The sequence below is a fragment of the Thalia democratica genome, chromosome 3 (genome assembly GCF_965202585.1).
Source record: "Thalia democratica chromosome 3, ktThaDemo2.hap1.1, whole genome shotgun sequence".
Lineage (NCBI taxonomy): Eukaryota > Metazoa > Chordata > Thaliacea > Salpida > Salpidae > Thalia > Thalia democratica.
In genome coordinates this window covers 99,054,452-99,069,216 of record NC_139167.1, presented here as the reverse complement: position 1 = coordinate 99,069,216, position 14,765 = coordinate 99,054,452, and positions in this window count along the sequence as shown.

Genomic DNA, 14,765 nt, shown 5'->3' with positions numbered 1-14,765 from the left:
TGTTTTAAAAAATTTAAAACTTAAGAATAAAAGTCTATAAAAAACTAGTTTTAATAGTTTTCTGACTTTATTCTGAGCATATACATTAATCATCAAAAGTTTATAATTGTTTAACAAACTAACAATGAGAACTAATGCTTTATTTAAAAACAGTTATACGCTCAGAACTTATAGCTCTTATCATTTTGATCCTTTTCCGTGTCTTTTTTCTTTCTCTTTTTTTTTAAACTCTCACCTAATGACGTAGAAACAGGAGACAACAAACACTCATTTGATTTTGAATAATTATAAAACATGAGAAATTCTATAAATTTAACTTACCAATAAAAAGTTGTTAACTTTATATTTATTGAATCATATTAAATAAAAAGTTTGTGCTAAACTAAATTAATTTTGTTGTTAAAAGATCAGTATTTTGTTTAATAAGGTTGATATAGTTGTTTAATGAAATTTTCTTGTTTTGTTTTATTATTAATTAACTAACTTCTATAAAAAGCAAACTTTCAGCTGTTTGTTGTTTTTGTAAATAATTTTTGTTTAATAATACATTCTCATTGTCTTATAAGTTAATTTTAATAATTCTCTGTATTATTATATTGTTCATTTTGTTAAAATTTATTATCTGTTTAAAGCTGGTTGTCAATGTAACTTTTTGTTCTACTTGGTTTTTAGTATTAGGATCTGTATACAAACTTCACATAATCAATTTATTAGTTTTATAAGGTTACAATTAAAAGGACACTTTTTTTTTTTGAGGACTATTGTTAAAGCTAGTAAATAACGTTTTAAAGCTAGTTGTAATTATAATCCATTTTTATGGACGTATAATTTACAAAAAATATTACTGGCAATTTTAAAACATTTACAGCATAAAATCACTATATTAATTAATTATGTTAATCTTTATGAGAAGGATATATGTTTAAAATAAGTTGTAAACTTTATAAGGATGTAAAAGAAAGCACATATCATGTAAACTTGATACTGTAATTAGCAAAATAAATTATGACAGATTGCATGATTTACATCTTAGTAGTTGCAAATCATGTAACATTTCTTCAGTCTTGTAACATTACAAGCAGTAAGAAATGTCATGTTAATTAACGGCGAACTTGTTAGACTATATAAAGTTGTGTAAGTGAGCATTCGGTTTTAAATTTTTGTTGCGTCAGTAACTCTTTCAGATGCAAACTGATAATCATTAAAAAAACTCTGCTGAAATTTGCATAAATCTCTCCTTTTCGAATAAAATTCTTCTCTCTTTTTTAAATTTTGCACACAAATTCACACTTGCCACCGAACCGACGCGTATATATACGAGCTTCGGCTTAGACACTTTGATAAGAAAACAAGAGGCGTTCAGCATAATCGATAAAATCACAGCCTCAAACCAGTGTCGAAACGCATTGATTTCTTATGTGTCTAAAGGTACTTCTACATAAAAGAGAATATCAATAGACAATAGCGACTTAGCGACTTAGCGCACTTAGCCATCTTAGCAGATGAAAACGTCTTATTGCAAACTTTATTTTCATTCTAATCAATTATTTTTTCACATTAAACTGCAAAGATAAATAAACACTACTATTACTTTTGTAATAACTTTAAGCCATGTACTCTACCTAACTCACTACTGTCTCTCTTACTTAACTCCCTCAAGGTTATTTAGATTTGATGTAATTTCTTATTAATTTAAAAACATAATTGAATCTATGAAGTATAAAAGTTTACAACTTTTTTACTAACTTAGTCTGTAACTTACTACCCAATTTAAATTAAAGATGTAAAAGTTATATTACTTTCCATTGATTAGTTGCTTAAAGTTTTTACTATATGCTTATTACTTCTCTGTTGCATATAATACAATAGACAAAATATTTTTTATTCTATGATTTGTTATAACATTTCAAATATCAATGTATAAACTACAAACTCTTTTTGGCTACTTTTCTATTTATTTACTTATTATTTAATAAAACTTAAAAGTATTGATGTTCATACTTTTTGCGAAAATCGTTTTAAATTTAAAAGTTATGTTTATTTTCAAAACAGAACCAGCTACAGTTTTACTTTAAAGTAAAAACACAAGCATAGTAACTAAGTTTAGTGTGTCTACACTCAATATTCATAAAAAGTTTATATTCTCTCTTTGTTTTTGATTAAAACAAATAGTTTCAAACGTTACTTTATTTTATAGCATTTTAAAAGCTGCTATAATGTTCTTTATGTTTCATTAATAAGCTTAAAACTTGTTTAATTGTGTTTAAATTTTACTTATACACTAAATTTATTGATAAATGCTTACTTTTTTAACGAATTGTGTTAAAACTTGTTGTTTAAATCTAATTAATACAGTATTTATCTCACTATTTACACAGAGTAATTAATTTTTCTATTTTGTTTATATAATAGTTTTACTAATATAGCTTATTTCATACAAAAGAATGGAAGAGAAGTCGATATATACATAGTGCATTTAAATATAAAACTTTTATAGTGTTCTGCACAGGTTTAAAACATGCTTAACTATATGTAGCAAGCAAAGATAGAATATTTCTTTTCATCGTATTTCTAGCTGTTATGGTTATTTTAGTAATTGTCAAACTATCTTGTTTTTATTTAAACCGTCGTTTAAAGTTTTACATAGTGTTTAAAACTAATAAAGAAAAAATACAAGTAGATTAAATAAAAGTTTAATATTTACATACCCAGCTATTTGCCGTTATTTTTATCGTTATTTGTACCGCAAAAAAATTAAAGAAAAAACGTTTCAACAGTAAGCGATTAATTTAATAACTATTTTTAAAGTAATTTGTTATAAATTAATTAAAGTTAAAACATTGGTAAAACCTTTAAAACCAATTAAACATTAATTTAAATACTATTTTAAAAGTTGGTCCCTGGTAAAAATAATTCGTGATAAAGTTTTTGCTAAAATATTTTAATGCTTAGGTTTTTCTTACATTTGATTGTGACGTCAGCGCCCGCGAAGAATTCTCAATATTTTCAAATCTTTATGTTTCATTTGCCCGCGAACGTTGAAGAAGAAGTACATGTTTGTTTCTGACATTATTAATGCATATTCTGCCAAAGTGGCCGTGCTGTAACAACAAAAGCAGCACACAGAGGAGAAGTATCAAAGAGGAAGAAGCACCACAATGGAGAAGCACCAAAGAGGAGAAGCACCACAGAGGAGAAGCACCACAGAGGAGATGCACCAAAGAGGAAGAAGCACCAAAGAGGAGAAGCACAACAGAGGAGAAGCACCACAGAGGAGAAGCACCACAGAGGAGAAGTACCACAGAGGAGAAGCACCAAAGAGAAGCCATGGAGGCCCAGGACTGATCACACTGCAGAGCCATGAAGGCCCAGGAGATGCAAGCCAGGTTTAATAGAGGTGATTATTATTTATATTTATTAAATAAAATAAGCAAAAAATTAAAGATTAATTAATTTTGTTGTTAAGAGATCAGTAACTTGTTTGATGAGGTTGATGCAAAATAGTTGTTTAATGAAATTTCCTTGTTTTGTTTTATTATTCAATTAATAATTTATATTTAATGAATAAAATAGGCAAAAAATAAAAGATTAATTAATTTTGTTGTTAAGAGATCAGTAACTTGTTTGATGAGGTTGATGCAAAATAGTTGTTTAATGAAATTTCCTTGTTTTGTTTTATTATTCAATTAATAATTTATATTTGTTAAATAAAATAAGCAAAAAATATGCAGAATAGTTGTTTAATGAAATTTTCTTGTTTTGTTTTATTATTCAACCAATAATTTATATTTAATGAATAAAATAAGCAAAAAATAAAAGATTAATTAATTTTGTTGTTAAGAGATCAGTAACTTGTTTGATGAGGTTGATGCAAAATAGTTGTTTAATGAAATTTTCTTGTTTTGTTTTATTATTCAATTAATAATTTATATTTAATTAATAAAATAAGCAAAAAATAAAAGATTAATTAATTTTGTTGTTAAGAGATCAGTAACTTGTTTGATGAGGTTGATGCAAAATAGTTGTTTAATGAAATTTCCTTGTTTTGTTTTATTATTCAATTAATAATTTATATTTAATTAATAAAATAAGCAAAAAATAAAAGAATAATTTATTTTGTTGTTTAGAGATCAGTAACTTGTTTGATGAGGTTGATGCAAAATAGTTGTTTAATGAAATTTCCTTGTTTTGTTTTATTATTCAATTAATAATTTATATTTAATTAATAAAATAAGCAAAAAATAAAAGAATAATTAATTTTGTTGTTAAGAGATCAGTAACTTGTTTGATAAGGTTGATGCAAAATAGTTGTTTAATGAAATTTTCTTGTTTTGTTTTATTATTACTTAGCAAACTTCTATTAAAATTAATAGAAGTTTGCTAAGTAATAGTAAAAGTTTGCAATTAATGTACATTTTCAACTTAAAATTCCAAAAAACTGAATTTTCATTAATTTTCTTAGTTTTTGCTTCTTTTTCACAATTCTTTCACTAAAATATGTAAGAAAACAGGCTATTCATTTGTTAAAGTGACTTACAAATGATATTTTTATGTATTTTTACAGTTAAACCTCTTTTTTATTTGGAAAAAATTTAGTCCACAGGCATAGAATCATACAATTTTATAGTAAACTAATTTGCATAATTTTCCATAGCTTGTATTGACAACATTAAACATTCGATTTTTGAAAATTCGACGAAAACTGACAGTAGAGAGTATGACTGTTTAAATTATTTTAGTTTTGTTCATAAATAAAACTTTTTGTTTAGTATCTACAAAACAAGACGGTTAAACCTTGTAGATTAAAAACGAATGTTTGTTAATGAAGAGAATACAACTTTATAGTTTGACTAGACGCTTGACGTTCTAAGTCTAAAAAGATATAGTAATTCTACAAACACTATAATTAAACCGTACTCAAATTTCAGCAATTAAACTTAAGAGTTAAGATTGAAAAAGATAATTGATTTTTAAAACTGTTTTAAATTTGTACGTTTTTATATTAGTACGTTAGCACAATTAAAAAGAAAATTAAAAACTGATACTGGTAGCCTTATCTTATATAACTTTTAATCTTGCCAAAAAATAATAACAGATAGTTTGAAATCACGATTTTGACATATAAGTTGAGATACAGCCAATTATTTTGTTTACAACTTTAAAAATTTGTTTTAAAAAATTTAAAACTTAAGAATAAAAGTCTATAAAAAACTAGTTTTAATAGTTTTCTGACTTTATTCTGAGCATATACATTAATCATCAAAAGTTTATAATTGTTTAACAAACTAACAATGAGAACTAATGCTTTATTTAAAAACAGTTATATGCTCAGAACTTTATAGCTCTTATCATTTTGATCCTTTTCCGTGTCTTTTTTCTTTTCTCTTTTTTTTTAAACTCTCACCTAATGACGTAGAAACAGGAGACAACAAACACTCATTTGATTTTGAATATTTATAAAACATGAGAAATTCTATAAATTTAACTTACCAATAAAAAGTTGTTAACTTTATATTTATTGAATCATATTAAATAAAAAGTTTGTGCTAAACTAAATTAATTTTGTTGTTAAGAGATCAGTATTTTGTTTAATAAGGTTGATATAGTTGTTTAATGAAATTTTCTTGTTTTGTTTTATTATTAATTAACAAACTTCTATAAAAAGCAAACTTTCAGCTGTTTGTTGTTTTTGTAAATAATTTTTGTTTAATAATACATTCTCATTGTCTTATAAGTTAATTTTAATAATTCTCTGTATTATTATATTGTTCATTTTGTTAAAATTTATTATCTGTTTAAAGCTGGTTGTCAATGTAACTTTTTGTTCTACTTGGTTTTTAGTATTAGGATCTGTATACAAACTTCACATAATCAATTTATTAGTTTTATAAGGTTACAATTAAAAGGACACTTTTTTTTTTTGAGGACTTTTGTTAAAGCTAGTAAATAACGTTTTAAAGCTAGTTGTAATTATAATCCATTTTTATGGACGTATAATTTACAAAAAATATCACTGGCAATTTTAAAACATTTACTGCTTAAAATAACTACATAAAGTTTTATTTAACATGACAAATTTATGAAAAGGATATATGTTTAGAATATGTTGTATTTACATTATTAAGGCATATTATAAGGATATAAATAAAAGCACTCTGTTGTTTTTTTGAGGACTATTGTTAAAGCTAGTAAATAACGTTTTAAAGCTAGTTGTAATTATAATCCATTTTTATGGACGTATAATTTACAAAAAATATCACTGGCAATTTTAAAACATTTACTGCTTAAAATAACTACATAAAGTTTTATTTAACATGACAAATTTATGAAAAGGATATATGTTTAGAATATGTTGTTTTTACATTATTAAGGCATATTATAAGGATATAAATAAAAGCACTCTGTTGTTTTTTTGAGGACTATTGTTAAAGCTAGTAAATAACGTTTTAAAGCTAGTTGTAATTATAATCCATTTTTATGGACGTATAATTTACAAAAAATATTACTGGCAATTTTAAAACATTTACAGCATAAAATCACTATATTAATTATTTATGTTAATCTTTATGAGAAGGATATATGTTTAAAATAAGTTGTAAACTTTATAAGGATGTAAAAGAAAGCACATATCATGTAAACTTGATACTGTAATTAGCAAAATAAATTATGACAGATTGCATGATTTACATCTTAGTAGTTGCAAATCATGTAACATTTCTTCAGTCTTGTAACATTACAAGCAGTAAGAAATGTCATGTTAATTAACGGCGAACTTGTTAGACTATATAAAGTTGTGTAAGTGAGCATTCGGTTTTAAATTTTTGTTGCGTCAGTAACTCTTTCAGATGCAAACTGATAATCATTAAAAAAACTCTGCTGAAATTTGCATAAATCTCTCCTTTTCGAATAAAATTCCTCTCTCTTCTTTAAATTTTGCACACAAATTCACACTTGCCACCGAACCGACGCGTATATATACGAGCTTCGGCTTAGACACTTTGATAAGAAAACAAGAGGCGTTCAGCATAATCGATAAAATCACAGCCTCAAACCAGTGTCGAAACGCATTGATTTCTTATGTGTCTAAAGGTACTTCTACATAAAAGAGAATATCAATAGACAATAGCGACTTAGCGACTTAGCGCACTTAGCCATCTTAGCAGATGAAAACGTCTTATTGCAAACTTTATTTTCATTCTAATCAATTATTTTTTCACATTAAACTGCAAAGATAAATAAACACTACTATTACTTTTGTAATAACTTTAAGCCATGTACTCTACCTAACTCACTACTGTCTCTCTTACTTAACTCCCTCAAGGTTATTTCGATTTGATGTAATTTCTTATTAATTTAAAAACATAATTGAATCTATGAAGTATAAAAGTTTACAACTTTTTTACTAACTTAGTCTGTAACTTAGTACCCAATTTAAATTAAAGATGTAAAAGTTATATTACTTTCCATTGATTAGTTGCTTAAAGTTTTTACTATATGCTTATTACTTCTCTGTTGCATATAATACAATAGACAAAATATTTTTTATTCTATGATTTGTTATAACATTTCAAATATCAATGTATAAACTACAAACTCTTTTTGGCTACTTTTTTATTTATTTACTTATTATTTAATAAAACTTAAAAGTATTGATGTTCATACTTTTTGCGAAAATCGTTTTAAATTTAAAAGTTATGTTTATTTTTAAAACAGAACCAGCTACAGTTTTACTTTAAAGTAAAAACACAAGCATAGTAACTAAGTTTAGTGTGTCTACACTCAATATTCATAAAAAGTTTATATTCTCTCTTTGTTTTTGATTAAAACAAATAGTTTCAAACGTTACTTTATTTTATAGCATTTTAAAAGCTGCTATAATGTTCTTTATGTTTCATTAATAAGCTTAAAACTTGTTTAATTGTGTTTAAATTTTACTTATACACTAAATTTATTGATAAATGCTTACTTTTTTAACGAATTGTGTTAAAACTTGTTGTTTAAATCTAATTAATACAGTATTTATCTCACTATTTACACAGAGTAATTAATTTTTCTATTTTGTTTATATAATAGTTTTACTAATATAGCTTATTTCATACAAAAGAATGGAAGAGAAGTCGATATATACATAGTGCATTTAAATATAAAACTTTTATAGTGTTCTGCACAGGTTTAAAACATGCTTAACTATATGTAGCAAGCAAAGATAGAATATTTCTTTTCATCGTATTTCTAGCTGTTATGGTTATTTTAGTAATTGTCAAATTATCTTGTTTTTATTTAAACCGTCGTTTAAAGTTTTACATAGTGTCTAAAACTAATAAAGAAAAAATACAAGTAGATTAAATAAAAGTTTAATATTTACATACCCAGCTATTTGCCGTTATTTTTATCGTTATTTGTACCGCAAAAAAATTAAAGAAAAAACGTTTCAAAAGTAAGCGATTAATTTAATAACTATTTTTAAAGTAATTTGTTATAAATTAATTAAAGTTAAAACATTGGTGAAACCTTTAAAACCAATTAAACATTAATTTAAATACTATTTTAAAAGTTGGTCCCTGGTAAAAATAATTCGTGATAAAGTTTTTGCTAAAATATTTTAATGCTTAGGTTTTTCTTACATTTGATTGTGACGTCAGCGCCCGCGAAGAATTCTCAATATTTTCAAATCTTTATGTTTCATTTGCCCGCGAACGTTGAAGAAGAAGTACATGTTTGTTTCTGACATTATTAATGCATATTCTGCCAAAGTGGCCGTGCTGTAACAACAAAAGCAGCACACAGAGGAGAAGTATCAAAGAGGAAGAAGCACCACAATGGAGAAGCACCAAAGAGGAGAAGCACCACAGAGGAGAAGCACCACAGAGGAGATGCACCAAAGAGGAAGAAGCACCACAGAGGAGAAGTACCACAGAGGAGAAGCACACAGAGGAGAAGTATCAAAGAGGAAGAAGCACCACAATGGAGAAGCACCAAAGAGGAGAAGCACCACAGAGGAGAAGCACCACAGAGGAGATGCACCAAAGAGGAAGAAGCACCACAGAGGAGAAGTACCACAGAGGAGAAGCACCAAAGAGAAGCCATGGAGGCCCAGGACTGATCACACTGCAGAGCCATGAAGGCCCAGGAGATGCAAGCCAAGTTTATAAGAGGTGATTATTATTTATATTTATTAAATAAAATAAGCAAAAAATAAAAGATTAATTAATTTTGTTGTTAAGAGATCAGTAACTTGTTTGATGAGGTTGATGCAAAATAGTTGTTTAATGAAATTTCCTTGTTTTGTTTTATTATTCAATTAATAATTTATATTTAATTAATAAAATAAGCAAAAAATAAAAGAATAATTAATTTTGTTGTTAAGAGATCAGTAACTTGTTTGATGAGGTTGATGCAAAATAGTTGTTTAATGAAATTTCCTTGTTTTGTTTTATTATTCAATTAATAATTTATATTTGTTAAATAAAATAAGCAAAAAATATGCAGAATAGTTGTTTAATGAAATTTTCTTGTTTTGTTTTATTATTCAACCAATAATTTATATTTAATGAATAAAATAAGCAAAAAATAAAAGATTAATTAATTTTGTTGTTAAGAGATCAGTAACTTGTTTGATGAGGTTGATGCAAAATAGTTGTTTAATGAAATTTCCTTGTTTTGTTTTATTATTCAATTAATAATTTATATTTAATTAATAAAATAAGCAAAAAATAAAAGAATAATTAATTTTGTTGTTAAGAGATCAGTAACTTGTTTGATGAGGTTGATGCAAAATAGTTGTTTAATGAAATTTCCTTGTTTTGTTTTATTATTCAATTAATAATTTATATTTGTTAAATAAAATAAGCAAAAAATATGCAGAATAGTTGTTTAATGAAATTTTCTTGTTTTGTTTTATTATTCAACCAATAATTTATATTTAATGAATAAAATAAGCAAAAAATAAAAGATTAATTAATTTTGTTGTTAAGAGATCAGTAACTTGTTTGATGAGGTTGATGCAAAATAGTTGTTTAATGAAATTTCCTTGTTTTGTTTTATTATTCAATTAATAATTTATATTTAATTAATAAAATAAGCAAAAAATAAAAGAATAATTAATTTTGTTGTTAAGAGATCAGTAACTTGTTTGATAAGGTTGATATAGTTGTTTAATGAAATTTTCTTGTTTTGTTTTATTATTACTTAGCAAACTTCTATTAAAATTAATAGAAGTTTGCTAAGTAATAGTAAAAGTTTGCAATTAATGTACATTTTCAACTTAAAATTCCAAAAAACTGAATTTTCATTAATTTTCTTAGTTTTTGCTTCTTTTTCACAATTCTTTCACTAAAAAATGTAAGAAAACAGGCTATTCATTTGTTAAAGTGACTTATAAATGATATTTTTATGTATTTTACAGTTAAACCTCTTTTATTTGGAAAAAATTTAGTCCACAGGCATGTGCATAGAATCATACAATTTTATAGTAAACTAATTTGCATAATTTTCCATAGCTTGTATTGACAACATTAAACATTCGATTTTTGAAAATTCGACGAAAACTGACAGTAGAGAGTATGACTGTTTAAATTATTTTAGTTTTGTTCATAAATAAAACTTTTTGTTTAGTATCTACAAAACAAGACGGTTAAACCTTGTAGATTAAAAACGAATGTTTGTTAATGAAGAGATTAAAACTTTATAGTTTGACTAGACGCTTGACGTTCTAAGTCTAAAAAGATATAGTAATTCTACAAACACTATAATTAAACCGTACTCAAATTTCAGCAATTAAACTTAAGAGTTAAGATTGAAAAAGATAATTGATTTTTAAAACTGTTTTAAATTTGTACGTTTTTATATTAGTACGTTAGCACAATTAAAAAGAAAATTAAAAACTGATACTGGTAGCCTTATCTTATATAACTTTTAATCTTGCCAAAAAATAGTAACAGATAGTTTGAAATCACGATTTTGACATATAAGTTGAGATACAGCCAATTATTTTGTTTACAACTTTAAAAATTTGTTTTAAAAAATTTAAAACTTAAGAATAAAAGTCTATAAAAAACTAGTTTTAATAGTTTTCTGACTTTATTCTGAGCATATACATTAATCATCAAAAGTTTATAATTGTTCAACAAACTAACAATGAGAAGTAATGCTTTATTTAAAAACAGTTATACGCTCAGAACTTTATAGCTCTTATCATTTTGATCCTTTTCCGTGTCTTTTTTCTTTTCTCTTTTTTTTTAAACTCTCACCTAATGACGTAGAAACAGGAGACAACAAACACTCATTTGATTTTGAATATTTATAAAACATGAGAAATTCTATAAATTTAACTTACCAATAAAAAGTTGTTAACTTTATATTTATTGAATCATATTAAATAAAAAGTTTGTGCTAAACTAAATTAATTTTGTTGTTAAGAGATCAGTATTTTGTTTAATAAGGTTGATATAGTTGTTTAATGAAATTTTCTTGTTTTGTTTTATTATTAATTAACAAACTTCTATAAAAAGCAAACTTTCAGCTGTTTGTTGTTTTTGTAAATAATTTTTGTTTAATAATACATTCTCATTGTCTTATAAGTTAATTTTAATAATTCTCTGTATTATTATATTGTTCATTTTGTTAAAATTTATTATCTGTTTAAAGCTGGTTGTCAATGTAACTTTTTGTTCTACTTGGTGTTTAGTATTAGGATCTGTATACAAACTTCACATAATCAATTTATTAGTTTTATAAGGTTACAATTAAAAGGACACTTTTTTTTTTTTGAGGACTTTTGTTAAAGCTAGTAAATAACGTTTTAAAGCTAGTTGTAATTATAGTCCATTTTTATGGACGTATAATTTACAAAAAATATTACTGGCAATTTTAAAACATTTACTGCTTAAAATAACTACATAAAGTTTTATTTAACATGACAAATTTATGAAAAGGATATATGTTTAGAATATGTTGTATTTACATTATTAAGGCATATTATAAGGATATAAATAAAAGCACTCTGTTGTTTTTTTGAGGACTATTGTTAAAGCTAGTAAATAACGTTTTAAAGCTAGTTGTAATTATAATCCATTTTTATGGACGTATAATTTACAAAAAATATTACTGGCAATTTTAAAACATTTACAGCATAAAATCACTATATTAATTATTTATGTTAATCTTTATGAGAAGGATATATGTTTAAAATAAGTTGTAAACTTTATAAGGATGTAAAAGAAAGCACATATCATGTAAACTTGATACTGTAATTAGCAAAATAAATTATGACAGATTGCATGATTTACATCTTAGTAGTTGCAAATCATGTAACATTTCTTCAGTCTTGTAACATTACAAGCAGTAAGAAATGTCATGTTAATTAACGGCGAACTTGTTAGACTATATAAAGTTGTGTAAGTGAGCATTCGGTTTTAAATTTTTGTTGCGTCAGTAACTCTTTCAGATGCAAACTGATAATCATTAAAAAAACTCTGCTGAAATTTGCATAAATCTCTCCTTTTCGAATAAAATTCCTCTCTCTTCTTTAAATTTTGCACACAAATTCACACTTGCCACCGAACCGACGCGTATATATACGAGCTTCGGCTTAGACACTTTGATAAGAAAACAAGAGGCGTTCAGCATAATCGATAAAATCACAGCCTCAAACCAGTGTCGAAACGCATTGATTTCTTATGTGTCTAAAGGTACTTCTACATAAAAGAGAATATCAATAGACAATAGCGACTTAGCGACTTAGCGCACTTAGCCATCTTAGCAGATGAAAACGTCTTATTGCAAACTTTATTTTCATTCTAATCAATTATTTTTTCACATTAAACTGCAAAGATAAATAAACACTACTATTACTTTTGTAATAACTTTAAGCCATGTACTCTACCTAACTCACTACTGTCTCTCTTACTTAACTCCCTCAAGGTTATTTCGATTTGATGTAATTTCTTATTAATTTAAAAACATAATTGAATCTATGAAGTATAAAAGTTTACAACTTTTTTACTAACTTAGTCTGTAACTTAGTACCCAATTTAAATTAAAGATGTAAAAGTTATATTACTTTCCATTGATTAGTTGCTTAAAGTTTTTACTATATGCTTATTACTTCTCTGTTGCATATAATACAATAGACAAAATATTTTTTATTCTATGATTTGTTATAACATTTCAAATATCAATGTATAAACTACAAACTCTTTTTGGCTACTTTTTTATTTATTTACTTATTATTTAATAAAACTTAAAAGTATTGATGTTCATACTTTTTGCGAAAATCGTTTTAAATTTAAAAGTTATGTTTATTTTTAAAACAGAACCAGCTACAGTTTTACTTTAAAGTAAAAACACAAGCATAGTAACTAAGTTTAGTGTGTCTACACTCAATATTCATAAAAAGTTTATATTCTCTCTTTGTTTTTGATTAAAACAAATAGTTTCAAACGTTACTTTATTTTATAGCATTTTAAAAGCTGCTATAATGTTCTTTATGTTTCATTAATAAGCTTAAAACTTGTTTAATTGTGTTTAAATTTTACTTATACACTAAATTTATTGATAAATGCTTACTTTTTTAACGAATTGTGTTAAAACTTGTTGTTTAAATCTAATTAATACAGTATTTATCTCACTATTTACACAGAGTAATTAATTTTTCTATTTTGTTTATATAATAGTTTTACTAATATAGCTTATTTCATACAAAAGAATGGAAGAGAAGTCGATATATACATAGTGCATTTAAATATAAAACTTTTATAGTGTTCTGCACAGGTTTAAAACATGCTTAACTATATGTAGCAAGCAAAGATAGAATATTTCTTTTCATCGTATTTCTAGCTGTTATGGTTATTTTAGTAATTGTCAAATTATCTTGTTTTTATTTAAACCGTCGTTTAAAGTTTTACATAGTGTCTAAAACTAATAAAGAAAAAATACAAGTAGATTAAATAAAAGTTTAATATTTACATACCCAGCTATTTGCCGTTATTTTTATCGTTATTTGTACCGCAAAAAAATTAAAGAAAAAACGTTTCAAAAGTAAGCGATTAATTTAATAACTATTTTTAAAGTAATTTGTTATAAATTAATTAAAGTTAAAACATTGGTGAAACCTTTAAAACCAATTAAACATTAATTTAAATACTATTTTAAAAGTTGGTCCCTGGTAAAAATAATTCGTGATAAAGTTTTTGCTAAAATATTTTAATGCTTAGGTTTTTCTTACATTTGATTGTGACGTCAGCGCCCGCGAAGAATTCTCAATATTTTCAAATCTTTATGTTTCATTTGCCCGCGAACGTTGAAGAAGAAGTACATGTTTGTTTCTGACATTATTAATGCATATTCTGCCAAAGTGGCCGTGCTGTAACAACAAAAGCAGCACACAGAGGAGAAGTATCAAAGAGGAAGAAGCACCACAATGGAGAAGCACCAAAGAGGAGAAGCACCACAGAGGAGAAGCACCACAGAGGAGATGCACCAAAGAGGAAGAAGCACCACAGAGGAGAAGTACCACAGAGGAGAAGCACACAGAGGAGAAGTATCAAAGAGGAAGAAGCACCACAATGGAGAAGCACCAAAGAGGAGAAGCACCACAGAGGAGAAGCACCACAGAGGAGATGCACCAAAGAGGAAGAAGCACCACAGAGGAGAAGTACCACAGAGGAGAAGCACCAAAGAGAAGCCATGGAGGCCCAGGACTGATCACACTGCAGAGCCATGAAGGCCCAGGAGATGCAAGCCAGGTTTAATAGAGGTGATTATTA